This window comes from Triticum dicoccoides, chromosome 2A, assembly GCF_002162155.2.
Source record: "Triticum dicoccoides isolate Atlit2015 ecotype Zavitan chromosome 2A, WEW_v2.0, whole genome shotgun sequence".
Taxonomy (NCBI): domain Eukaryota; kingdom Viridiplantae; phylum Streptophyta; class Magnoliopsida; order Poales; family Poaceae; genus Triticum; species Triticum dicoccoides.
In genome coordinates, this window is record NC_041382.1 from 679509946 (window position 1) to 679537446 (window position 27501).

General features: G+C 46.7%; 2 pseudogenes; one reads left to right on the forward strand and one right to left on the reverse strand.

The window, feature by feature from the left end:
- Positions 1 to 6420: 6420 nt before the first annotated feature.
- On the forward strand, positions 6421 to 7224 carry LOC119358096 (annotated as a pseudogene).
- A 795-nt stretch (positions 7225 to 8019) lies between these two features.
- Positions 8020 to 10981, reverse strand: LOC119351851 (annotated as a pseudogene).
- Positions 10982 to 27501: the final 16520 nt, after the last annotated feature.

The window sequence follows — 27501 nt, forward strand, 5'->3', positions numbered from 1 at the left end:
TCACCCAAAACGACCGAAAGAGAACAACCTGTATGTTGCCAAACTTCAGTTGCAGCCAGCCATTACCGACTTAAAACCGCATTCTAGTCACAATACACCACCACACGATGACAACCTTCTCTGAATCAGTCCAGACAGTCCAACCAAAACCAAACTCAGTCTGCTATTTTATGGGCTAACTAGCATAGTGATCCGCTCGGCTAGGTTTCATATTATTTTCTCTTCAAACAAACACTCCCCATGATAACTAACATCATAGCAAAGATATACATCCAGTGAGAACATATTTCATAGTGACCCGCATATTTGCGCGGCTAGATTTCATAGGTATTACTGTATTCCAAATAAAATAGTGTATTATTTGAAGGCATCTCAAAAAGTAGATGATGCATTCTCTGGTGACATTAATGGCACAAAAAGAAGACATTTGTTTGTCTTAAAAAAACATCTTGCACATAGAGAAATTGCCCAATCTTGATGGTATTTTTAATTATGATTTCAATTGTGCAAGCTGGGTCTTAATGACTCAAAGATTTTTTGGTTCGGATACCATATAGAAGTAAATGCATTGGTTATGTTATAAGTCATGGGAGAGAGGTAGACATTGCATTCATACTTCAAGAATAAGAGATCATCAAATCATCATACTCCACGGACAGAAAACTTCACCTGCTAGCCAAACAAAAACATTTTGCACAAAAGTTAAAAATCCGATGCTTGAATTTTAAATGCCGGAGAAAATTGCGATGCTCGCAATAACATAATTTGTCATAGCACGCGTTAGATTTGTCATATTTAAAAATCCGACGTCGTCAAATTTATAGCGAAATCGTAGAGAAATCGCCATCCTCGGACTACCTACTACAAGTCGTAGCAACGTTCGCCGCAAACGCCGTAGAATCCCATCCATGTCAGTGCAAACGCCATGGGTTGACGTATAGCACGACGACAGTAGGTACAGGCATCGGCATGCATGCCACATGCGTGCATCGACGCAGGGTGCGCCGGCCGGCCGGCCATGGATACCAGCGAGATATATACACCTCTTCCCTCTTGCTTTCACCCGAAACGGCGAAGAGAAACGACGTACGTGTCTGCCGCCAGACTTGAACCGCAAGCGGCCATCCCCGACCTGAAACCGCTGGGTACGGCCACGCAAAACGTTCGCAGCTTCTGAACCGGTCCAGTCGGGCCAGCCGGCCAGCGGCGCACGGGTACCGTCGTGCTGGGTATCGGCTCGGCCCCGGCCCTCGTGATGGCCACCCGAGGCCCGAAGGCGATCAGAGGCGTGCAGCTTCCCTGTAGCCAGACAGCGGCCGGACGCTGCCGCCGCTGCGCGGCATGGCACCCACATCTCCCCCTTCCTCGCCGGCCGGCTGCGCACGGCGCCGGCGCCTCCACGGAAACGACGCAGGTAGACTGACAGGCCGAAGCGGGCGGGTTCGCCCGAAACTCACATGTCAGTGATGCTCTGCTTCGTACGTGCGTGAGAGAGGAGACATAGAGTTAAGGATTCTTCTGCTAGCTAGCTGCTCAGTGTGTGTGCGTTTGAAATTAAGAGTCACCCAGGGCATTTCTAACCGATCCTTTATAATCGGTTCGAAATTAAGAGTGACCGAGGGCATTTCTAATCAATCACTTATAATCGGTTAAAGAAATAAAAATACGATTTTTCGGCACCGAGACGATCCCCAATCCATCATAAGGGAGTATATTTTTTTACTTCATCCCTAAGTTTTTGCATATATTTACTCCGTCTGAAGGCGGCCGAGTATAAATTTTCTTCACGCAAAGATCTCCTCATGGCCGGCCGGCGACTCACGTGAAGCTCCCATGGCCTCCCGGCGACCCTTGCACGTACTACTACCGGAACTGCCACTAAATGTTGTTGCTGCTGTGCGTTGCTGTTGTGTGTTGTTGCTGCTGCTTGCCGCTGCCGGTGTGTGCTGTTGTTGCTGTTGCTCGCCGCCGTTGGTGCGTGTTGCTACTCCTTCCCGTTGCGTGCTGCTGCTGCTCGCTGCCGCCGGTGCGTGTTGTTGTTGCTTGCCGCCGGTGCATGCTCGCCGTTGCTCCTCCCTGCTGTGTGCTGCTACTGCTGCTGCTTGCCGCTGCTCCTCCCTGCTGTGTGTTGCTACTGCTGCTACTCGCCACCACCGGTGCGTGCTGCTGTTGTTGCTCCTCCCAGTTGCGTGTTGTTGCTGCTTGCCGCCGGTGCATGCTCGCCGTTGCTCCTCCCTGCCGCGTGCTGCTACTACTGCTGCTTGCCACTGCTCCTCCCCACTGTGTGCTGCTACTGCTGCTACTCGCCGCCGTCGCTGCGTGCTGCTGCTATTGCTCCTCCCAGTTGTGTGTCTTTGCTGCTGCTGCTCGGTGCTCGCTACCGACATGGTCACGTGGTTGCCACTCGCCACGGAGGTGCATAGCAAGTGTTCGACGAAATGTATGAACGAAATTTAAATTTACTCCATTATGTATAGGGTGGTCGCCGGTCGGCTAGCTCCAACCAAAACTCTACGAAGGTTTATTTCTTTATTTTTTAAGAGATTGGTTAGAAATGTCCTGAGTGGCCGGGCAGTGGAAGGATATGATAGACGGAACGCGAGGGAGTAGTGGAGTTTTCTGTCCATGGACAGAGGTACGCGTACGTAGGTACGGGCTTGGGAGAAGAGACGAGGGCGGTGCAGGGCAGGCCGTACGCCACAGTCAGCTGCACCTGCCTGCCTCCTCCGTCTTTGTTTGACGCCCCCAACCCCGTGAAAGGGCATCACGCACGCAACAGTACTCCAATCCTCTTCGGGAGGCCACGACCCATCTCGTCCGATCGGGAACAAGCGAACGGGATTGGCTGCCCGGAGCCCGCGAGCTAGTCACTAGTGAGTGTCCACTATAAATCTTTTTTTTTCCCTGAGGCTGGTTGTAATGGGGAGTATCATATACTAGTATCATGATACTAGTCTATGATACTACATCCCTAATGTATAGTATCATATGTTGGTATCATAGATGACTATATTTATTACCATGCAACACAAAATAGCACATCATTTAATATGATACGGTATCATGATATGACACTCAAGCCTCTCTTCCTTTATTTAATTCTATGCCACCTCATCAAAACTGCTTAGTTGACATGCATACTACGTGCACTGTACTTGGAAATATTGGTGGCTGCATGTATGGGCGTGCCGGAAGAAAGGACAGCCTAGTGGGGGACCGGGGTAATTCCACATTTACAACAGTAACAATGCCACGTCAGATTCCAAGCGTCTTTGGATACATGTGGCATTACTTGTCCCGTCAACTTTATTTCTTCCATCATGCAAAATAAACTTTATTTTTTTTCCATTTCAATCAAAATAATTTATTTATTCTCTTTCTTGGTCGCCTCTTCAAAATTCGCTTCCGCGGCAGCATTCCCGCTCTCCTACCTCCATCTTCCTGAACCCCTTAACCTAATGCACATCCGTAACTCATCGCCTCTCTCAGCGAAAAAAATGAGCCAAGAGAGTCCAATCTTCTAGCGCCGTTCTCCGGCGACTCCCCTTCACCGGCAACCTCGGTCGTCGGTGGTGAGGGGGGCGCCGGATCCACGTGTGTGGATCATTTTTTACTCTCTCGTAGTCTAGGTTTTAGGCTGTTCATCGTCTTGGCTTCGGCGACGATGATGACAACGCTGAATAAAGATAGTTTCCTCCTTCGGTGACTTAGTCGTGGTGGGATGCCAGATCTGGAGTTTGACGGTGTGTCCGGGGTGTTGCCCCGGTCTGATTCATTCAACGACAAGGGTTTACTTTTGGTGAGCCACCTTGGAGGTCCGCAAAGCTGTATATCATCGATGGAGACGCGTAGCTCGAGTGAGGAGGTGATCCGTCATTCTTTTCTTCGGTGGCTGCTATGGTGGTGCCGGAGGCAGGTGACGGGTGTTGGTGTCAAGCTCAGAAATGTTCTGCTATCTTTTTAGTTTTGTCATGTCGGTCCTTACGTAACTTGTACTTTGATGTTTATGATATGAATCAGACACGTATTACGTTAGAAAAAAGTAGTTGTACTTGCTAATATATAAGCCATTTCCGGCTACAAATTGTTGCAATGTACTCTCTTCGGTCCTTTTTAGTCTGCATATAAGTTTTGTCTGAAGTCAAAGCATCTCTACTTTGACCAAACTTATAAAAAAAGTATCACCATTTACAATATCAAATCAATATCGTTAGATTCATTATGAAATGTACTTTCACGGGATATATATTTGGTATGGTAATTGTTGATATTTTTTAAATATATATTTGGTCAAACTTTGTAAAGTTTGACTTGACCAAAACCTAATATGCGGAGTAAAAAGGACCGGAGGGAGTAGTACCATTTTAACGTTCACAGATTAAAATGCAGCCTCCCTCTCCGCTGTGATCTTCCATTCACTCAATCTCTGGGGGATGTTGCCAGCGTGCAAGTTGAAAACTTTGGACTCGTCTTCCTTAATATGCCATCGTATGATGGGTAAGGCGGTGCTTGGCATTTTGGCATTGTCATGTGGATAGATACTTTGGCTTCACCGCATGTGTGGGCTTTGAAATGGCATCTATTAATAGATATTTTACCTTTTCTCCTCTCTCCTACAGAAAGTACACTTCTTTTTGAATTTACAGAAAGTATACTTGGGCTTGGGGATCTTGTGGAATAGCATCACGTGGGTCTAGAATAGATGCGCGTAGTTTATTTACTCAACCGAAGCTTACTTTTATTCGATTCTGTCTCTTGAGACAACTAGGTTACTAGTGGAAGGTTTCAGCTAATCCCAGTCCTACTATCCAAATTAATTAATTACACGGATGCCCATCAGCAAAAGAAAAATGGCGATTAGTAGTAAGAGTACTCCCTTCGTTTCTTTTTAGTCTGTATATAAGGTTTGGTCAAAGTCAAGTTTTGTAAAATTTGACTAATTTTATATTAAAAAATATAAGCATTGACAATATGAAATTAATATTATCAAATGCACCACAAAATGTAATTTCGTACTACATAGTTTTTATATTGTAGATGTTCGTATTTTTTAATATAAATTTAATCAAACTTTGTGTAGTTTGACTTTGTCCGAATCTTATATGCGGAGTAAAAAAAAACGGAGGGAGTACATACGTAGTACAGCTTCCGAATCATGTCCTTCAGTAGCAGTACCATGCTAGAGCATTTATTCTAGACCCATGTTAGCAGTGGTAATAATTACTGTGCTGTCTCGCCCGTACTGTCCTCCCCTACTGTGCTCGCCCCTACAGGATAGAAAGCTAATGGGCTTTACTGGGACACTAATGGCCCAGCTGACCACTGTTTCCGAAGGCTTTTCAGCCAGCTAATTGCCACTAGCCAGCGTGTGGACGCCAATCCCTTAACAGCTCTCCGTACGCTGGTGCTGGGGTCTCTGAAACCATGTCTTAAGGACATACTACCAGCATTTGCAGCACCAACTGAAAAAAGTGGACATTCAAATCGGCTCACATATGCTTTCCTGGGTGACACCAATGCTGTGTTTTTTTTAAGTATACACATGTACGCGTTAGCAAAACTTGATGTTGCCTCTTGGCCTCCGGCGCAGCAAAGCTCGTGTCGGAGTAATCTTGAAAGAACCAAGGCACTTGTATAAGCAGCGGCCGGCAAGTCGCCGACGTAGACCAAAAAATGCCGGCGACCACGATCTCCAGAGATCACCGTCCTGGAGAAGCTAGTACATCGAGAAGGGCCGAGAGATAATCCTCCGGCCAGACGGAGACGAGAGACACCAAACTTACAAGTTCCCCGATGTAATTTTGAATATTTTATTTTCTGAAAAAGGCAATAGTTTCGACTAGTCTCCATGTAAATAAATTAAATCCAACTAAAAAAGTAATAAAATAAAAAAAAGGTGTCACTGAACATGTGGGACCAGCGCCCACGCGTGCTATCCAAGGCAGTGTGAAGCGTGCGTGGTTTTGGGTGGCGTTTATCCAACTGTCGCCGGATGCACTGAAAAGAACTTGTCAAGTATCAACTCAACATGGAAAGCATGCTGTGACACCATCACTGTCGCTTGTGGGCCGGGCGCTTTCGGCCCTGTGATATGATGAGTGCACCTGCGAAATGCAAAGAAATAGAGTATTTAACCAAAAACTACCACATTTCATGAAAACGTGTCTAGAAACTACCACTTTACGAATTTGTGCCGAAAACTACCATTTTTTTGCTAATCTGTGACTAAAAACTACCATGTCGGGAAAGTGCCCGATTCGCCTCTTCTAAACGCCTTTCTAACAAGATGGGCCCACAAATCAGGTTAACTGTTAACTTTGACCGTTATTACAAATGAGACCCACACGTTAACCCTCTTCTTCCTCCTCTCTCCTTTTCTTTGGCATTTCCACAAACACCCCGTGTGTGTGGCGGCCCTCAACGCCGGCCGCGGTCGTCCTCGACCTCTCAGCCCCGGTCGTCACGTCGCCGTGCAGCGCCGACCACGGCCAGACCACGCGCGTGACGCTGTCTGCCCGCTGTTCCCGGTCTCCTTCTCTGTCGCTGCCTCCTGCGGCGCTGTCGGCGTCACAGGGCTCGCACGCTCCGCCCGCTCGTTCCTGGCGCAGGTCGCGAGCGCGCAGAGGGTCGCCAGCTCGTTCGCGTTGTGCCTCCCAGGCGATGGCGACCGCGCGGGCGCGGCAATCTTCAGCGGCGGCCCTTTCTTCCTCGCTCCCCGGGCTGACCGGCCGGCAGTCACGACGCTCCTGTTCGAGGGGGTCCCGCTGCGCCGCCCGTTCGCCGGAGACCCCGGCTACTACGTCTCGGCCAGCAATGGCATCGCCATGGACGGAGCGCGTGTGGCATTCGCGAGCGCCGGTGCGCCCATCGTCGGCTTCTCCACGGTCCACTACACGGAGCTTCGCCACGACGTGTACCGCCCCTTGATCGCGGCCTTCGACCGCGCCATGGGCAGGAGCGCGAGGAGGGTCACGCCGGCGGTGGCGCCGTTCGAGCTCTGCTACGACTCCACGAAGCTGCTATCGGCTATCGTCGCAGACGGGGCACTCAGTGCCAGAGGTGGACGTGATGCTGGAGGGCGGGCAGAACTGGACGGCTTTCAGCGGCAACTCCATGGCGCACGCTAGCTTCGACCGAGGCCGAGGACGTCGTCTGGGCCGACGCCGAGGACGACCTTGGCCCTCCCCCGCCAGCGCCCTGGTCGGAGACCTGCTCGAGGAGTAGGCCGGGGACGGCAGCAGCATCCAGAGCCACGCGCTCGGCTCGCTCGAGAAGGGCGCGTCGGTCAGGATCTCGGGCAAACTGCAGGTGCACACAAGGTGTTTGTAGAAATGCCAAAGAGAGGGAGAGAGGAGGAAGAAGAGGGTTAACGTGTGGGTCCCATTTGTAATAACGGTCAAAGTTAACGGTCAACCCGACTTGTGGGCTCATCCTGTCAGAAAGGCGTTTAGAAGAGGCGAATCGGGCACTTCCCCGACATGGTAGTTTTTAGTCATAAATTAACAAAAAAGTGATAGTTTTCGGCACAAATTCATAAAGTGGTAGTTTCTGGACACGTTTCCATGAAATGTGGTAGTTTTTGGTTAAATACTCCAAAGAAATATGACCAGATTCATTTGCTCGTATCATATGGCCTATCGGAATGGCAGTTAAGCAGAATCTGCAAACACATCTGCCTGGCCTGGGTGCGGTTTACAGTTAAAAGCAAAGCATTTACAGAGAAAGGGCTTAATTCTGCGAGTAGTAGTATAATGGAAAAGAGGACTGAATGGATGGCAGGGGCCGAAACCCACCCGATCCTGAATAAACGAGTCACTTCTTGCCGACCAGCAAACCCGGATATACACAGATCAAAAGCACTGGAGTGATTGTTACAGCATCCATATGACACAACCTACAATCCATAAGCAAATCTCTGACTCTGGTTTTGACTGAAATATATAGATGAGAAAAACACTGGAATTAATATATCTGAGGGGTTTTATTTATTTATAGTTAGAAACACTGAAGACAACCGCGAGCACAGCAAAATCTAAGCAATCCCTCTTATTACATGGCCAACAACAAAAGGAAATAAATGGTCTGGCGCGTCGCCTCTCAACACCATGCTGAAACTGGAGATCTGAAACTAGTTCGCACTGAAACATTTCTTCTGTCCGAATCATCCTCTGTTACAGAAAACCGAGAACCAGATGATGAAAGTGCGTCGGTCAGACGCATTCGATGTTGGCAATATGCTGAACAAATCCCTTGCGGTCTCCTTCCAGCTGCGCGGCGAAGTCCCTCGGCATGTTCCGCGCATACAGGTGCTGAAGCGACCTAAGGTACCCGAGGCCTTCAGGCACGGCTTCCAGGCTCCAGAGCTCACGAAGCTCTAGGTATGTCAAGTTGGTCATGGAGCCATCGCTTATCTCAACTGAACTCAGATTGTCCAGCTTTCCTAGGAACAACCGCTTGAGCTTGGGAAACCATCCAGAACAGAATGCCAGGGATTCCCCGTCATACGCACAATAGAGGTTGAGGTAAACTAAGTTCCCCATTTCAGACAAGGATTTGAGCGGGTCCTGCGCCAGCCCGGACCAGCGCATTTGTCAGGACCTTGAGCTTGTCAAACCCCTCGGATACCGGAAAGAGCACCCCGTTCTCCAGCTTGCCCGTCAGGTAAAACTTCTCCACGTTTCTGAGCGGCTTGAACTTGTCCAAACTGAGGACTTCGTCGTTTTCGCCGCGAGTTCCGACCGCCAGTTTCGTCAGGACGGTCATCTTCCCTATCGAAGTCCACAGGTCCCCGCCGTAGCTTGGAAGGACTGCCGTGATGCCCAGGCTTCTTAGCTGCGTGAGGCACCCCAGATTTTGAACCAAATCTTTGTTGGCCTTCACCTCACGGAGAGTCTGCAAGTGCTTGAGCTTCCAGATGCTACCAGTGACTGATGTGCCATACAAATCGTTGCTCACAGATAAGTGCCGGAGGCTTGAGAGCATCGCTATTTCACGTGGCAGCTCCATCACACGAGCAAACCTGAGGTGCAATGACTGCAGTTTCTTGAGCCTCGCTATTGATCTTGGTATGGTCTTCACTTTCGTACGTGAGAAATCAAGGTAGTGCAGATTGAACAGACCAGCTGTGATGGCTTCCGGGATGTGCTCGAGGAGGGAGTATCTGAGGCACAACACCCTTAGCAGCCTGAAATTCGATGAAGCGGCGCAGATCCATGGAACCGGCACATGCTTGTCGAACAACAAAAATGAGCGCAGATGTTGTGAAGCTGGGCCTGGCTGAAAGACCTGGCCTCCACGATGCACTGATACACGGCTTGCTTCGTCACCGCCGTCTGTCACGTCTGGGTTATTCCAGATAAGAGCGAACCTCTCTTTTCTTGATATGGTCGGCGTCATTTCTCTCACAAGGTCATGCACCTGAAATCTTTTTGGCCTTCCGTATTCATTTCTTTCCGTCACTTGAATCAGTGAGCGCTGAGCAAGTTCTTTGAGGTAATCCTCGGCGACTTCCTCCAGGGTCGTCTCTGTTCCGCGATCCTCAACGAAACCTTCAGCTACCCACAATCTGATTATCCATTTCCGTCGTATTCGGTAATTTTCGGGGAATAACCCACAGTACAAGAAACAGTTCCTCAAGTGGCTTGGAAGATCATCCAAGCTTAGCTTCAGAAAACTTGAAACCCAGTTCAGCTCTGGATTATTTGTTAGTTGCCAGTTAAGTTGATTGTAGAATAGCTTCCACTCATGTTCCTCCATTTCTCTGTAAGATAGGAGACTCCCTATAGCTACTATAGCGAGGGGCAAGCCTTGGCATCTCTCTAGAATTTTTTCTGCCCAGGGAACAAGACCTTGAGGGCATCCCGATGTTGCCCTGTTTTGCCTTGAGAATGCTTTTCTGCTGAAGAGGTCCCATGATTCTCTTTGTGGAAGAAGACCAATTCTGATAGTCTGGTTATCCTCTGCAAATGAGGCAACAGCTTCCGTGCGAGTAGTAATGATGACTCTACTTCTGCACTTATTCTTGACAAATGCTCGTTCAAGGAATAACCAAGAATCTCTATTCCACATGTCATCCAAGACAATAAGGTATCTCTTGTTCCCGAGGTAACTATGGATTTTATCCACCAAATGTGTTGGATCAGTTGTACCAGCTTGCTCATCAGGAATATAAAGTTGTTTGATCAGTTTACTTAGAAGATCTTCAACGGGATAATTTGGTGATACCGTGATCCAAGCATAGCAATCGAAGTTCTTTCTGATTTTTTGTTTCCTACAGATGCTGCTTACAAGAGTTGTTTTGCCGGAACCACCCATTCCACAGATGGAGATAATCGTACGATCCAAACCATCATCATTTATGCATTGTGTCAGCTTTTTTGCTTCATCTTCATTTCCTATGATTTCTTCATTGTCATTATCACTTAAGTAGGAAGAATCAGACATGTACATCTTACGAGTAACATTGTGGTGTGAAGATCCACCCCCAAGTCCAGCAGCTACTGTTATGCCGTATCTTTCTTTCACAGTTGATAGATTTTGAAGTCTTTCTTGTACTTGTTTGAGCTGAGCAGAAATATCTTTCCATGCCTTCACCCTCTTTGATCGATGGAGTGCCTTATTCAGAAGACCTTCTACATTGTCCATTTTTCCAAGGAGAAATGAATATTCGTCGATGATATCCTCAACTTCAGAGGCAATCTTCCTTATGTGCTTCAGCCATGCTTTGAGAATTTGGTTATTTTCACTATATGGATGTACTTGACTTATGAAGGCCTGCATGATCTCAAATTCAATCTCAATTTGTTTCATCATGTTTTCTGTTTCAAGTAAAATGTTGCCTTCCTTCCCCAATTTCAACCTAATTGCATTCAGTGCAACTCCTCCAAAGGTAGCTGCGATTTTCGAAAGCACAACAAGTATAAGACCTTCTGCCATGGTTCCTGACTTCACTACTTCAGCTGGTTGACCCCTCCCGTCGGTGATTTCGTAACTGGCAGGAAATGAGAAAATCACTTTGTAAGACACCACAAATTCATCCACAATAAGATACTTAATAAAAAAAGATACTATTTTCAAAGCCATCGACGTCCCTTTTACATCATCAGATTATTTTCTTGTTCAATAGCTGCGAGGTAATGCTATTATTGGAAAGCATACACAATGAGATAATTCTATTATTGGGAGGCATCACGGACTCAGTCCCCTAGGTCATGTGATTGCCAATGTCCTTGCTGCTTAGGACTCGTTTGGTTCGCATAATTCTAAACACATAGGAATATGATATGAATGCATGCGCAAACTAGATGATCGGAAAACACATGAACTTTGTAAACTTAAGTGTTTGATTCACAAGAATAGAGGAAACATAGAAATCCTAATAAAAATGGTCAAATCAAAGTCAAACTACATGAAAAGTATAATTAGAATGCTATTAGGCTGGTCATAGTGGGGAGTAACTTAGACTAATGTTATGCATATGACACTAGTCTAAGTTACTATCTTCATAATGCAAAGTAACATAATAGTAGTGTCATAGATGACTTCATTTATTAGCTTGTAGACTCATTTTGTTTTGGAAAGCGCTATGTTACAGTAATATATTATGTTACCACCTCTCATTAAATACTTGCCACATAAGCAAAAATTTCTTGAAGTGCGCTATGTTATTAGCTAAGTTACTCCCACTATGACTAGCCTTATGTCACTAAGGGTCCCAATCTCGTTCTTCGTGCATAGAAAATATAAACCAGTCCAAGCGGATGGTAGAATTTCTGCGTTTTTCTTTTGAAATGAGTTCAAAGGATTCTCTCCTTTTTATTTGCTCCATTGAGCCAAACGTATAAATAGTGCTCCCATAGGAAAAAAATATTATTGCTATATTTTTTCCTCCGCTTCTTGTTTGAGCCAAAGAGGCCCTGAGCCACTAGGGTGGCGTTTGGTTTGAGGACAAAGGTGGATTGGCTGAGGGTATCCCCAACCACCTCGTTAGGGATAGCCATTTGTTGTTGTTTCGTTGGGTTGGATAACCATGTTTTCTTGTTTGGTTGGAAGGATGAGAATTGGATAGGTTGTTGTGATGACCTCTTTGCTAGAAGAAGGTGGTATTACCCCTATAGCAATTTTAGAGCAACCTTTTGAAATCAACTCGCTATACCATGCAAGCCTCTCGGAAGCTGCAGAGATTACAAAAAGAGGGTGCTTTCCTGTGTTGCACTAAAAAAATCTAGACGGAATAGTAGGTACTCCCTCCGTTCGGAATTACTTGTCTCGGATATGGATGTATCTAGAACTAAAATACATCTAGATACATCCATTTCTGCGACAAGTAATTCCGAACGGAGGGAGTATAAAGCAAATTGCCCAATGTTTCCAAATTAGTCTTCTCATTCGCATACTCTGTTTCTTGGCACACATAACTGATCTTTGGATGAATTGAGTTGTCAAAGATTCGGTGTGATTAGGACAAACGTTACTAATAGTTATTACTAGTGAGAATCATTTTGGAAAGTCAAATCATCTCAGTTGCAATTTGGCAATGATCCCCACATAAAAAGAAGCAAGCTCTTGCCTTAAAAAAAGCTGTTACAATCCACACTATTCTACATTATTTTTTCGGAAGTACAGAAGCAGGTATGGCAACCACGAGCAAGTAGATTAAGGGCCAGTTCTCTCCCCAGCTTAAAAAAATCTAGACATGTTCATACACCAACTAGCTAGCAGCAGAAAAATGAGGAAAAGATATAAGTCAATCGTAGCATAAAACAAGAGAGGTGAGATTGGAGCACAGAAGAGGGCAGGGGAGACATGCTTGGCCATTCCCGCCGCCTGCGCTCGCCAAACCGCGCCGCTCGCGCAGAACATTCCCCGTCGTCTGCGCTCGCCAAGTCCAGCCGCCACCACTGCCGTTCCCTATCACCGGCGCTCGCCAAGCCCCGCCGCCTAGTTGCCGGTTCCCCGTCGCCCAGATGCCCAGTTTCCCGCCGCCACCGCTCACTATGCCATAAGAGAGAGATAGAGAGATGCGGCACCTCGACGCACCGCCAGCGCCCGATCCAAAACTGCCGATGCGCCGCCACTCTTGTTGTTTTCAGACGAGCCACCGCTCTTCTCCTGTCGTGACTCGTGGGTGAGAGGTGAGAGAGGGGCGGCGGTCTCTGTTCGTGAGGTGAACTGAAGCGGAGCGAGCATGGCTGCCCTACTCGGCCAATTTTTCACGGCAGCAAAAAGGATCGAATATTCGTTAAATCGGGTTATCCCCAGCCATCTCATCATATGAAAACACTAAAAACCTAACGTCAGATTTTTAGGCATGGTAAATCTGATGTTTTCTATGACAATTTAAATGACGTGATGATGACAAATTTAGTTTGTAAGCACAATAATTTTCTGATAAATGAAAATGAACTGAGTGGGATTTGCCATGTTCGTCAACTAACTTTGTCATCCTTGAAGAACATAATTTATCATGAAGGACGTTCAATTTGCCATGGTCAAAAATCTGATGTCGGATTTATAGTGGAGTCTTTCCAAATATATGGCATCCCTAAAAATTCTGCTTATCTCTGTCACACAGAAGGGTGTCATGAGAATCGAGTGCCCGCTAGATTCGTCCAAGTGCACGAAAGAACACAAGCGCTAAATACTTCCATCCCTCATACTATTGATTGACAAGATATGATGATTTGACTCGGACAAGGTCTCTAGTAAAAACCAATCACACATATGAGAAACACACATGTTTACGACAAACTCGGGATAACCTTCTAGGACCTATGGTCACATCGCTCTATAATGATGGTCTAATTGCCCATGTGTAAAGGTCAGACCCCCCGACCTCCACCTTGGCCTCGAAACTGCCATGTCAGTCTGACTGCTTGGTTCCTCGCCAAACGTTTGGGGTTTCATGACTACCGTAGTTCTCTTAGATGGGAGGACTTTCCCCTTTCATTTGTCTCTCCTCCTATTCCCATTGAGAGTAGTATGTGAACGTCAGGCTAATTCCCCTCCCTCCCTAACGGCGTCACCGATCGCAGTAGGTATGGTCGTATGGACGAGGAGTGTGTGGAGCCCATGTACATAGTAGTTTAAGTTTTGGGTGTTCTGTTATGTCGGTTGTGAGAGTGCATCTAGAGCACACATTTGCGTCCAAAGTCCGAGGGCAACGATCTTCCTGCTAGCAGTGCTCCAGTGGTGGGATCCAAAGGATGTAAAAAGGCTTGTCACTGACCAATCCATGAGTAAGAGGGAACGCAAGTGTGGACCACAAATCCCTAGCCCCACTTGGAGGACATGAAGATGTGTAGATGTTGCTCCCCTTCCTGGAGGCGGCGTCTATGGTACACGTGGGTGAGGACGGCATTCTACAGCTTTGACGGGGGATGTTGTGGCGACTTCTTGTTCGACGACAACATTGACCCGTGGCATAGTGGGAAAATTTGAGTTTTTTGGTTTGCGCATGCTTGTTGTGTGTCCCTGCTCCATTGGCAAATCGATGCTTTCGATCCTAGGCTACACGGGATAGAGATCTCCTCTACGGTCGCAATGGTAGGACATTGTTGACGAGTATTTGGTGTCTAATCGAGTCCTCATGTATGTCATTTATTATGTAATCATTTTTTGCAGGCCTTGTCTTGCAGTGGCATTCTCTGGCTTGCATCTTGATGCTTGGTTGGATCGTGGGCGGTGATGAGGTCGTGGAGGGTCTGCAGTGGTGGTTAACACTCTCGTTTCTTCTTCGGGGTAGCTAATTCGGCATACTTCATCCAGACTCTAGGCTGAACACTCTGCTTTCCAACAATACATCGCTCTTCGAGGCAGGGAAAGAGGACAAGGGGCCTATTCGAAGGAAAAATGAATGAATTCTTGACCTAGGCCCGACCTTTCGAGGAGTAGGCGAGGATGTATTGTCTACCAATGTTGGTGGCTTCTTCTTTGATTTTCACCTCCCTACTAGTGTGGTTTTTGTTCCAACGTTTGTCCTTGGTGTTTTAGGTCGGGTTTCTCCTCTTTCTTATGTTTGCCTATAACACTGTTAGGTTCTAAGCTATCTTTTGTCATTTCTTGTTTTCCTTGTAAGTTGATCCGGTGTATTCCTAGTTGGTTGATGGCTTTGTTAATTCAAACTGGGCTCATATTGAGCCTACATCTATTTTTTCGAGTTCTACCTCATACTTTAATATTTTTTTACTTTCATTACATTCTTTAGTAGTTTATCATCAGAATTACCATACTTAGTGAAAGTTTTGCTAGTTTTGATCCCTTCAAATTATTTTGAGAGCGATCCACAAGGCGGGTCCCGACCATGAGGCACACAAAGTGTGTCACATCCTGGTGTTTCTTTCCTTGCCCGAATCGTTCGAATGGCTTGTCATACCCACCTTTTTCATGGTCCTTAGATGTATGCACACACCATTATTCTTAGTTAAATAAGCTGCTTTGAGCTCAAATTAAATGCTTTTTTAACTCTACGACATCATTTCTCCAATGTATGTATGTAACCCTTCATTTGAACTATGACCAATGCACACATGTAGAAGAAGCTAGCAATCACATGGAATAGGTAAGATTTTTGACAGTTTGGAGGAAGCATGACTCGTGATAGATGTAATAAAATTCCTACAAAAATATTAGTATTAGCAAAATAAACCTAGTCAAAACAAACAGGAAACCTAGCCAAGTAAACCTAACCAGCACAACAAAACAAAACACTAGATCATACATGGAAGTGGAAAAGGTTTTCGTGCCAGTTGCCGCCTTCGGCTCTGATGATCACCTCAATGAGTCCCCTGACGCTCGTCTTTTATTGCATTGTTATACACACTTCCAATGAATGAAGGGTGTGGTGGTTTACACAAGAGATGGACATGGGGCCAATTGGGAGAAGGTGTGTGTGGCTTACCAACTAGGTGAATGGGTGTGCATGTATACATGTCAACCGTGAACAAAACTGGGTCTGGCTAAATTATCGACCAGTTTGGATGATGATATGTCCTAGACGTATCTATAATTTGCATAGCTTTCATGCTATAATATTGCTAAATTATGCATTCTATATATTTATTTGGACTAACCTAACGACTGCAAGAAACATACATGTTCTTGTTTTCCTTTTTGTGTGTAGGAGTTTCATGGAAATTGGGTGAACCATTAAAAAACTTCAAGGTCTGACGAAATTCGGAGATGTTACAAATATGTCCATGTATGACTAGTTCCTAGAGTTCATCAATTTAACATCTGAATAGGCATCAAACGAAGAAGGTCATAAAATGAAATTTGTTCCTTGTTTCCGTATGAGTTCAACATATATTTAAACATCCAAATCAAAGTTTGTATGAGCCATGTAGGTCTAAAACAATATTCACTTCAAGGAATCGTGACAAGATTGACTCTAACTCCTTGCATACTTGATAAATTTGAGTGTGGTCTGATCCTATGGACCCATGAGAATATATGGAAGGATCTGGAGATGCCCAAGGGCCCTTATGTTAAAGGGATATGGGTTGGATGGTTAAGATTGAATGAGTTGATAACCTACTTTTTTGAGGGAACCATCCTTTGGTGCAGAATTTCCATCACCATAACCACCATCTACATAGGAGAAGGTAAATGGAGGAGGAGGAGGAGGAGGAGAAGGAGGGGTCCTTTCCCTTCCCTTCTAGCAGCACCGGAAGGCCGCTGGGTGAACCACCATCATCACCATTGCCCCCATTGACTTCACCATCATTTAATTTCTTGGACAATGTATTTATCCTTATAAAACCTCTGTAATCCTCTACTAATACATGTATTTGATACAATACATTATTTCCCTATGACTTGTTGCATCATATTTATGTCTGAGAAGTTTTGTTTTATCCTACTACCTTGGTGATCTAGTATGATTAGTATGAATTGTGTGTTTAGATATGATGATGCCCTCTTGTGCTAGTATAGGAGAGCATACTTATATTAGATCACCCTCGAGGGTTAGCATTGTGTTATGAGTGTGCTAATACAAGTAAATACTAAGCATGTAGAAAGTTGTAGCGGTGGCAAATAGAGCTTGAGAGAATATGAATCCTACCTTTAGCTCGTATAGGGTATCGACACTCAAGACTTCACATCATATTAGAAAGTTCTACAACTATTCCGTGCGCACAAGTAATTTGGCCTATAGTAGGGCAAGAATATTAAATGGTTATGTAGTCGGGGAGGGAAAACACACTGTGATAAATGCCATGATTTAGCATGCCACTGTGTACCTAAGACATAGGCCCACCTGAGAGATCTCCCTCAACTTTTCTTAAAGGAGTAAAAACCAAAAAAAATTCTCTAAATGGTGTAATCTTCATAAAATGCGCTCAAATGGTTAATTAACATAAAAAATTATCAAAGCAAAGGGTAAAACCTAGAGTTACTATAAATGAATTGTAAGGTTGTAGCCAGTTCTCTTATTTCTTTCTCGAGTTAACAAACAACAATGTCATCCCTGTCGGAGTAATGTGCCGCGGGTAGGCCAACCCGAGACCCAGAACCTTTCAAGGCATCGGGGCAGGCTGCGCCCCTCAAGACCCCAGGACGAAGAACCGCCTTCTGAAGAGTCGACGGCAAGACGGCCGACTGCCCACTCACGGCCGAGTCCCAGGGACGACTTCAGGGTAGGCCGACTCCTGACTGGCGACTTCATGAGAAGCCGGCTTTGGGGAGTCGGCCTGCGACTCCAACGAACCCCATGACCTCATCAAGAGGGACTGGGCAGGAGAGTGGCTACAGTGAAGCCCACTCCCGCCCCTTACCGGGGACAGGCATGGCCGCAGCACGCCGTATCCGGGAAGATCTTCGTGTGGCGTGGCACTGTTGCCCTGCCGGCCCTGACATCAGCACCACAGGACCGAATCCTGCGGCCACGACGGCTTGTTTGTACGGCCCAGAGGCAGCGGGTCCCACCAGTCCGTGAGACCCCAGGAGACGGCAAGAGAACCATCAGTCGGACTCGTTGGGAGCCGGCCCCGGAGAGTCGGCCGAGCCCACCCCCGGGGCCCACGCGCCATTAATCAAGATGTGATGGAGAGTGGCAATAGTGATCGTCCGCCGGGCGGCGGGGCTGTTGCCACGACCCCATGACCAAGCCCGCGTCATCAGAAGCACGGCTATAGTAATCCGCAGCCGGCAAGACCCGCCCGCGGCGGACGCGGCCTGTCGGCTCCGTAACAGGCCAGTCGGCGGGCCCCAGCAGTCGGCGGAGAAGACGGAGGCCAGAGGCGCTGACGGCTGGGCCCGCGTCCAGCCGGATTACCATTGTACCCCTGGGGGGTAGGCCTATATAAACCCCAGGACACCCATGCAAAGGGTTGGAACCCATTAGCTCTAGACCAGAACATATAGCAGGGAGAGAGCTAGCCTCGCTCTCTCCTGCCTGCAGAGAACAACTCAAGGAGCAATCTGTAAGCACTTTGCCATAGTGATCATGCGGAGACTCCGTAGAGCAGCAGTAGGAGTGTTATCTCTTCGGAGAGCCCTGAAGCTGGGTAAAATTCGCCGGCGTGCATGTCTTCGCCTCATCCCGTTTCCAGGCACCGGCGACGTCCTACTCGCCCCCACCATGATAAGCCATCCTTTGGCATATGTCGCATCCAACCCCCGACAATCCCTTTTGCCAAAAAGAGATAAGGAAGGAGCTAACGATTATAATGTCAATAATAGAAATTTTCACAGTGCCTCTCGGATTGTAGTGTGCGTGCTTTGTTCTCTTGAGATGATACATCGGGTGTTGCCACGGGAACTTGGTCTATTTTAATGAGATTTAGTTGTATGAAATATTAGTAGTTAGATTTTTTTCCGGATATATTAGTTAGATTAACAATATGAAATCAAAACTAGAACATATCTATAGATCCTAAATAGTTCATCATCACTATATGATTTTTCTTGACATGCACACATCCCACATCAGCATGCTTGTTACGTCAGTTACATTATTTGTTTTTGGTGTTGCTCAGATCTGATCGTTGTTCGTCTATGTTGGTGTGTCTTTAGGTTGGATCTTTCTGATCTGCACTACTCTTTATCGGTGGTAGTTGTTATTCTGGTGCGCTAGTCCTATGGGCCTTAACACAACAACCGTCTATTACAACAAATTTGGCCCGGTGATGGAGGGCGATGACGACGACGCGTCTTTGGCTCGCTTCAGTGCTTGTACTTATCGCTAGGTAGTCTATGTATCTGGATGTAATTTTTATTATTTCTGATGTTTGCTGTATTTTCATGATTAAAAGTGAATAATGAATAGATCGAAAGTTTTTCCAAGATATGATTTTTTTCTTGCATGATGACATTGTGAGTTGACATGTACATGTAAAGTCAATAGTACCTACAATTGATATTACTGGCGGTTCCTTGAGAGCTGCATGGGGCAACTGATTGTTTATTCCTGCCGATACTTGCCCAGTTGCGGTGATATTTTTGAGGCTGAGTTAATGGCAATCAAGGAAGGCATACAGGTAGCTACTCAGCACACACCCTTGCCAATGATTATTCAAACTGATAGTGCCAAAGGTGTATTGACGCTGACAAATAAGATGCAGTCATATCTCGGCCACTTTGTGGAGGAAGTAAAGGACCAAGTTATGGGAGATCGGGAACTTAAGCTAGTTAAAATTAGTCGTACTTAAAATGGGATTGCAGATTTTTTTAGCTAAATTTGCAAGGAGGGAACATCTAACCAATGTTTGGTTTCAGGATGTCCCAAGTGATGTAGCAGTTCTATTGGCGGCATATTGTAATCCTGTTCTAAATTAATAAAGCTTCCGGTTTTCAACGCAAAAAAAAAATACTGGTGATCAACTATTTAGGTATAATAGACGAGACACAAAAATAAAAAAAAGAGTTGAAAATCATACGGCCTATCCGGTTGACCGGCCGGTGGAGATGGCACCGGTCCTCGTTACTCCTGAGTTTTCACGCAAAGTACTTCTGGCTCGTCGTCACCAGCGAAGCTCCGGGTGAACTCTGGCCGGGACGTTTTCTTCTCTATGGCACTCTTATCTATTTCTTTTTTAGACAAAAGCCTTTCAACCCTCCTTTATAGAAGCAAAAGCACCGGCGATACCAGTTTTGCAGAACGAGGTTGGCACTCCATATATAACCTCGGGAGGAAATGATACGTAAGTGCGTACGTGACCTCATTTGAGATGGAGACAAGACAGAGGCTGAGAACGCGAGGCTAAGAAGAACCTTCCGAGAAGGAAAGCACAGCCAAAGGCTAGTGCAAAAAAAAAGAAAAAAGAAAAAAGGCCGGCACCACCACAAACCCAAGCTTCACCGACAAGCCATGTACACCATCGGGAACCATCGCTGGGCCTCCAAGGGGACGCCTTCAAGGAGGGAGTGATATCGAAGACAACACCGTTCCTCGATTTGGACTAGCCAAATCTTAGGTTTTCATCCGGAGACCACAAGCCATGAGGTACGAAGAGCAAAACGAGCTTCACAGCGGTACCTCCAAGGAGGAAGACGACACCCGTAGGCGCCGTTACCGTCGGCACTGACCAGAACAGTGCAGGACTTTCATCCGAAGCCGAGTCTTCCATCAACAAACATGGATCCGAGGCCAACCAGAGCTGCCGTGAAGAAAAAGGCCATGCACACACTTTATCTTCAGAAAGTTTGGTGCGGCGCTTGAGGCGAGCAGGCGCGGCGGGCGAGGGCTAATCGGGACGGGGGCTAGGGGAGAGAACCTTATTTCATCTTCAGAAAGCCGCCGCCTTATTTTTTTGATCATGACACAAACCCTAACAAAACTCAGAAATACACTTAAAAACGAAGCCCTCCAGCCGGTAAGGGTCGGGATCCATCGCGTTTCCATAGTTCAAGGATCATAGGAGACAAGGCAGACTGGCGACGGCACGGGCGAGAGGCAGGAAACGAACTTAGAAACAAACAATGAGGACGGACGAGTACGCAATCCCATTTTGAATGAATTGACGACGACGACGACAATAACAACAGAAAGAACAACGTACGATTGTCTTATCACAGGCGCCACGACGACATTAAAAAAGAAACAACAACCTACGATTGTCTTATCACAGGCGCCACGCCCGTCCAAACTAGGTTCAATTGGTCGAGGGTGATAATTTGCTTGGTCTTAGTATGTCCTGTCCTATGTTGAGACGAGGCTTGTTTTTTACATCATATATTTTTTTCCTTTTTTTCTTTTCTTTTTCGAAAAGGGGTCACCTCGGCTTTTGCATCAGAACGATGCATACGCCTATCTTATTAAAACAAATAAATAAGGTTCCAACAAGGTCTTAAAGTCTCCAACTAAAAAAAAGCTCACTAAGAGCCAAATAGGCTAGAAAGACAAACTAGCCAAATAAGGGACGCCACAACCGGCTGGCTAAAGAGAGATAGGTAAACTAATTGCATATCCTATTACATGACCGCTATCCAAACCGGTTGAAGATATCCCGAGCTACCATCTCCCAGCGGATAGATCCAGTAACCAAATGCTTCTTGGCCTCCATCGGAGTGAGTAGCGACCACGAACGGATCAATGCCGTGGCTCGGAAGATAACCTGCACAAAATGAAAGCGTGATGTTCTGTTAAAAACCAAATTATTTTTGCAATTCCAAATAGTCCACAGCAAAGCGCATACTCCCACACGAATATGTCTCGCTAAGTCGGGCTCAATCCCATTTAGCCATATCCCAAATAACGTGTTAACAGAATTCGGTGGAGTAATATTGAAAGCAATGTGTACTGTCCGCCAAAGAACTTTGGCTAACGGGCAATTAAGAAAAAGGTGCTTAATTGTCTCATCCCGATCACAGAAACTACACCTAGTAGATCCTGTCCAATTACGCTTTGTCAGGTTGTCCTTAGTTAAAATAACTTGTTTATGGACAAACCACAAAAACACTTTTATTTTCAAAGGAACTTTGACAACCCAAACATGCTTGGAGGTAGGAATGAAGCTCGAATTGATAACATCAATATACATTGACTTAACTGTGAATACTCCAGACCTAGTGAGCTTCCAGCGTAATTCATCGGGTTGTTGGGAAAGCTGAACCTCCATCAGTCGCCTAACTAGACGGAGCCATTCTTCCGAACGATTGCCCGCTAGCGACCGTCTAAACTAAATATTAAGGGGGATAGATTGAAATATCGTTGCAACGAACACCTCACGACGTTGAATAATATAATATAAAGACAGGTATTGAATGGCCAAGGGTGTCTCTCCGAGCCAAGTATCCTCCCAGAACCGTGTACTAGCACCGTTGCCAATAATAAACTTTGTCCTATTAAATAAGGATTGTTTGACTTTCATCAGTCCTTTTTTCCAGAAAGGCGAGTCGGTCGGCCTAACTGTTACTTGTGACAAAGTTTTGGTCTGAAGGTACTTGCTACGAAGTATTTGCGCCCACGTGGCATCAGTCTCATGGGATAGCTTCCACATCCACTTACTAAGAAGGCATCTGTTCTTAACTTTGAGATTCTCAATACCAAGACCCCCTTGGTCTTTCGGTCTACAGATGATATCCCATTTAGCTAGACGGTATTTTCTTTTGAGTTCATCACCCTGCCAAAAGAAACGCGATCGATAAAATTCCAGTCTTTTCCTGACACCAACTGGGACTTCAAAGAGCGACAGGAGAAACATAGGCATACTCGTGAGCACCGAATTTATCAAAATTAGTCGGCCTCCGTATGACATGAGCTTGCCCTTCCAGCAACTCAGTTTCTTTTCAAATCGGTCTTCGATGCACTTCCATTCTCTGTTTGTCAGCTTACGGTGGTGGATTGGTATACCTAGGTAAGAAAAAGGTAACGCCCGCAAATCACACCCAAACAATTGCCTATAAGCCTTTTGTTCATCTTTGGCTCTACCAAAGCAGAATAACTCACTCTTGTGAAAGTTAATCTTTAGCCCGGTCAATTGTTCAAATAGGCATAACACCAGCTTTATATTTCTCGCCTTGGCCAAGTCATGCTCCATAAAGATGATTGTATCATCAACGTACTGAAGAATGGATACACCTCCATCAACAAGATGAGGTACCAAGCCACCTACTTGACCATTCTCCTTAGCCCTTCCTATCATAAGTGCTAACATATCAACCACAATGTTAAACAGGATAGGGGACATCGGATCTCCTTGTCTTAGGCCTTTATGTGTCTGGAAGTAATGACCAATATCGTCATTCACCTTAATTCCAACACTCCCTTTTTGCGTAAACGATTTAACCTGATGGCGCAGGCTTCATCAAAACCTTTCATTTGCAATGCCTGTTGGAGGAATGGCCATTTGACTTTATCGTACACTTTCTCGAAATACACCTTAAAAATTACTTCATCTAATTTTTTAGAATGGATTTCATGGAGCGTTTCATGAAGGATAACCACCCCTTCAAGGATGTTTCTATCCGGCATGAAAGTAGTTTGAGACTGTTGCACCACAGAATGCGCAATCTGTGTGAGCCTATTAGTCCCGACCTTGGTGAAGATTTTGAAACTAACATTGAGAAGGCAGATCGGCCTGAACTGCTCTATTCTCACATCATCCGTTTTCTTAGGAAGCAATGTGATTGTTCCAAAATTCAAGTGAAATAAATGAAGTTGTCCAGAGAACAGATCATGGAACGTAGGTAACAGATCCCCCTTAATAATGTGCCAGCACTTTTTGTAGAACTCAGCCGGGAAACCATCCGGTCCGGGAGCCTTATTGTTTTTCATCTATGCAATAGCATCAAGCACCTCCTTCTCTGAGAACGGGGCAACCAGGATATCATTATCAACAGCCGATAGTTGAGGTACATCCTCAATCCTGGACTCATTGAGGGACACATAGCTATCCTCGGGAGGTCTAAATAACTGCTTGTAATATTCGGTTATATAATTTTTTAGGTTATCCTGTCCTAAAATAGTTCCTTCGTCTTGCTCAAGCTGAAAGATTCTCTTCTTTCTATGCTTACCATTAGAAATCAAGTGAAAGAATTAAGTATTCGCGTCCCCCTGGACAACTTTGCGCACCTTAGCCCGCAATGCCCATTTCAATTCTTCTTCATGAAGAAGTTCTTTCAATCTCTTCTCCGCCTCGATTTTAACCTGAAGCTCTGCTGGCTGCAAAATCGTGGATTCAGCCTTTAAGTCCAGGGTCTGAATAAGAGAAAGGAGCCTGTCCTTTTCAATCTTATACACCCCACTAAGATGCTTAGCCCACCCCTTTAAGAAACTTCTCAAATGCCTAATCTTATTCTGCCAACGCTCGACCGAAGTCCTACCTCCTGCACCCTTAGCCCATCCCCTGGCAATCAGGTCCAAGAAACCTTCGCGTTCAAACCAGGCCATCTCGAAAGAAAAGGTATTTTTGTTTCCCACGTGGTTCGGCTCCCCCGAGTCCACGAACAATGGAGTGTGATCGGATATTCCACGCGAGAGGGCTTGTACCGTTACGAGAGGGTACTTCTGTTCCCACTCAACACTCGCGAGAACTTGATCAAGCTTTTCATACGTCGGGTTTGGCATAGCATTAGCCCAGGTAAACTTTCTACCAGAAAGCTCTATCTCCCTCAGATCCAAGCTTTCAATTATGGTATTGAACATGAACGACCACCTGCCGTCAAAATTATCGTTGTTATTCTCCTCTCTCCTCCTAATGATATTGAAGTCACCCCCAACTAAAATTGGCAGCTGCTCAGACCCACAGATTCGAACAAGGTCCACCAAAAACTCCGGTTTAAGCTCGGGCTGTGCGGCACCATATACCACCACCAAAGCCCAGTTGAAACCATCAGCTTTAGACCTGACTCGAAACTTAACTGCAAAGTCACCCATCACTACGCTGCGGACTTCTAGCGAGTCGCATCTCACACCAAGCAAGATCCCACCCGATCTTCCTCACGGAGGGAGGCAATGCCAGTCGAAGTCAACACCGCCCACAAGAGAGGTAAGAAACTGGGGCACAAAGTTCTCACGACCAGTTTCCGAGAGAGCAATGAAATCTAATCGATGCTCTAAAGATGCCTCAGCAAGAAACCTTCTTTTAGCCAAGTCTTTCAGACCTCTGCTATTCCAAAAGATTCCTTTCATAATTCATCATGAAATTTTTTTGTAGTTCGAATCCTAGCACTCCTACGAACCGCAGAATCGGGATAAATCTTCCGTTTCCAGTTGCGCTTTGGTTTACTAGGTTCTTCCACCCGGTCCTCATAACCGGGCTCAGTGGCACTAACTACTGTATTAGCTAGAGGAACATCATCATCCTCAGACTCATGGTTGGATGGTGCTAGATCCGCACACAAATTATCAAGCACTCGGACCCCCAACGCCTCAATCTCATCATCATTCATGTGTTTTACCGCAGCCAGATTACGAATAGTCTCTAAGGCACGTTCCGCCTCCAAATCTAAAAGATTATTTACCAAATTGGAAATTTCACTATCATTAGCCCCTAGCAAAACTCCTAACTGGTTTGCATTATTTATAATTTCCTCATTAGAAAAATGCAATAAAGAATTAGATATGTGGACGGACATACCAGTAGAGATATCAGCATCACGAAGCTTGGCCGCCCTCATAGCGCACCTCTGCTGCATGTCATCAACCTCCGGGTGGTCCTGGAGACGAGAACTCATCCGTCGCCCCGTAGAGATCGGATCGGGGAACCCACCAAAGGTAATAACCTCCTCCCGTGTAAAACCTCGTGTTGAAGAATCAGTCAAGCGTACCGGAGGAGGCGACGGAGGGCTCACATGCCCCCCAGACGGAAAGCCGAGAGAGGAATGCACGGGCGCCGCTGGCGCACACACCCCCTCGCCCCAACCATGTGGCCTGAGGGCGTCGATGTCCTAACTGGCGAAAGAGGAGGAATGGTCAAGACCACCTGCCCCAGACCCCTCCCCCAGCACCGTTGGAGAAGCGACCATTGTAGCCACCACCGGAGGAGAAGGAGCCGGGTCCACCTGACCCAGATGGCCTCCCCCACGGCCGGCCATCGTCGGCGTCACCGGTGTCTCCGGCGCCTGGATAAGAGGAGAGGAGGCCGGGGTCACCTGCCCCAGACTCCCCCTCCCAAGCAAAACCTCCGAAGTAGATGTCGTCTCCCGGCCCGAGACCACTGGAGTGGTATGGGGGAGCGAAACCACCTGAGGCTCCATCTCCCCACCCCCCAAGGTCGTCGTCGAATGCGTCCTCAACAAGCCTCCCACCACAGGACCACCCACAGTATCAAGCTCCAACACCGGTAGCATACACTCAGAGCCATCATCAGATTCCACCCGGTCGCTCCAAAGTCTGGGCGGGGCAGACACTGGCTCAAAGGACCCAAACCGCAACGTACTCATCGGCACCGATGGAGCTGGGGCTGGCTCTACCCCAGGTCCATCTCCAGGCAACTGAGGAACCGAACCCGACCCATTGGTCCTCTCACGTCTAGTCTCATTAGTCGGGTCCCCACTAGCACCTGCATCGCCATCACCCTCGTGCATATCCACATCAGTCCCATTAACCGCGTCGGCAAACAACTCAGTATCCTCAAACTCAATATCATGCGGAAACACCTCTCCCCTATACGTCCAGTTGACCACATCCAGGACGAACTCAATGTCCAGAACACTCACTAAGAGTCGGGCCACCCCATGGGTGCGGGTGAATGCCATATCCACTTTCTCAGTCTTTCCAACCATAATACCTAGACTAGCCACAACTCTAGCATCTGACAAAGACTCAGAGGACGCCCCTGAAAACCGCAGCCATACCTGAGTGAGCGGCTTTCCCTTAGGCTCCACCTTCTTCCACTCATGAAATTCCAGAATGCATTTAGTACCAGGGACCTTGCACAACCCAAAACTCAGCAGCCTCTGCAAATCGTCCATCGTTGGGAAGTCCACCCTAAACATATTGTCCTCAATCTGGACAAGCTCCCACTGAAAATCACCTGGGGCCAGCTCCTGAAGTCTCTGCACAATTTGAGCCTCAGACACCACTCCCTGGGTAGCTTTCACAATTCCAGTAGTCAAGCTCTATGTCTCAACCTAAATCTCTCTCGCCGCCGGGGACTCAAAGAACGTGAGCTCAGCATAATATACTCCATAGATCGTGAGAGCTGGAGCTTGATCACGCAGAAGCGGGCAATCCCCCATAGCATGAGCTTTCTTACCACACGAATCACAAAGTTCCGCCACGCACTCAGCAATGAAGTGACCCTTCTCACCACATCGATAGCATAGCATCTTCTCCTTCTTACGCGCCCACTTGGACGCCCTCTCAGACTCAGACATGTCACCTGCCTCAGCCGTAACACCAGTCGCAGGAACCTCCACATTGGCCAAAGCCGTCACTACCTCCATTGCCTGGCTAGGCAATTCGGTCGACTGCACGGGATCGACCGCCATATCAGAGGCCTGGTGATCTAGCACAACTGGTGGCGGATGCTGTCCGCGGTGCCGACCACGACCACCGCCACGGCCACCATGATGCCCACGGTATCCACCTCTCTGCCGGTAGTTCAGGCCAGAAGC